The 1,014-nt window shown below is 38.2% G+C and overlaps 1 non-coding gene across 1 annotated transcript; it reads left to right on the plus strand.

Moving 5' to 3' along the window:
* The first annotated feature begins 429 nt into the window (after window positions 1–429).
* On the plus strand, window positions 430–503 carry TRNAT-AGU (transfer RNA threonine (anticodon AGU)). Its single transcript has one exon. It is a non-coding gene; the product is annotated as a tRNA-Thr (tRNA).
* The last annotated feature ends 511 nt before the right edge of the window (window positions 504–1,014 follow it).

A 1,014-nucleotide genomic window follows, 5' to 3' on the forward strand; every position in this document is an offset into this window, starting at 1 on the left:
TTTTTCTTGCTCTATAATATAAATTGGGTCGTTCTATTTTTGAAGTACAGTTTAAACTCTTTAGGGATTTTATTTCTTTTGTACAGTTTTCATCTAAACATTATATATGCTTGAAGCAGTGGGCGCGGACTGAGTAGAAGTCAGAATAGAGCATTAGATTGCTTTACCGGAGGACATTGGGTCACATAGATTTTCTCCCTTGGGATTATTCTTGCTTCAGAAACTGTACAAAGGCTACTTTGAAATGTTGAGCGATACAATAAGTTCAAGGCGTGGTTTCCAGAAGCAGATAGTCCTCAGCCTGGGTCCTAGTAGCGATGTTTCTCCTTACAAAAGCCACATATAAATTGCAATATATAACACACCACCCATGTGACCTGTCCATTAATCCTTTCACAAAAGGGTATCGGGGACCAAACTCTTCAGAGCGGCGCTGTGGCTTAGTTGGTTAAAGCGCCTGTCTAGTAAACAGGAGATCCTGAGTTCGAATCTCAGCAGTGCCTTACATTTTCGAACTTTCAATTTCAAATGCGGACCTTCTTAATACATTTGGATTGCAAAATTATCTTTGCCATTTAAAGGCACTATTTCGTGTTTTAACACCCGGAACCATGATTTATGGTTCAGACGTGTAAAACTGCTTTAACGTGTGGTTTGCTTAAATTAACAAAAATCAAGAATACAGTGAAGGCAGATACGTGAATGCAGTCGCCATCTTGGAATCGTTGCGTTCACACCCACCGATTTGATAGTGGGAGAAATATCATCATTGTTTTTGTTTGGGCATTCGAAACAAACTACAGTTAACAGCCATACATGAAAACTGCTTTTGCCATTTAGTTCATATAAAACGTATAACTACGTTTTATTTTTAATTTAAGATATCTTATTTTTTGTCCACGAATATGGATAAATTCCTAACAGAGGTTGACTCGAAAAAGGCAAAACACTATTTGCACTGCCAGTCGTTGAACCGCGCAATTTGGATTGTCTACTCTGCATGGTGAAATTATC

Source organism: Triturus cristatus, chromosome 4_1, assembly GCF_964204655.1.
Source record: "Triturus cristatus chromosome 4_1, aTriCri1.1, whole genome shotgun sequence".
Lineage (NCBI taxonomy): Eukaryota > Metazoa > Chordata > Amphibia > Caudata > Salamandridae > Triturus > Triturus cristatus.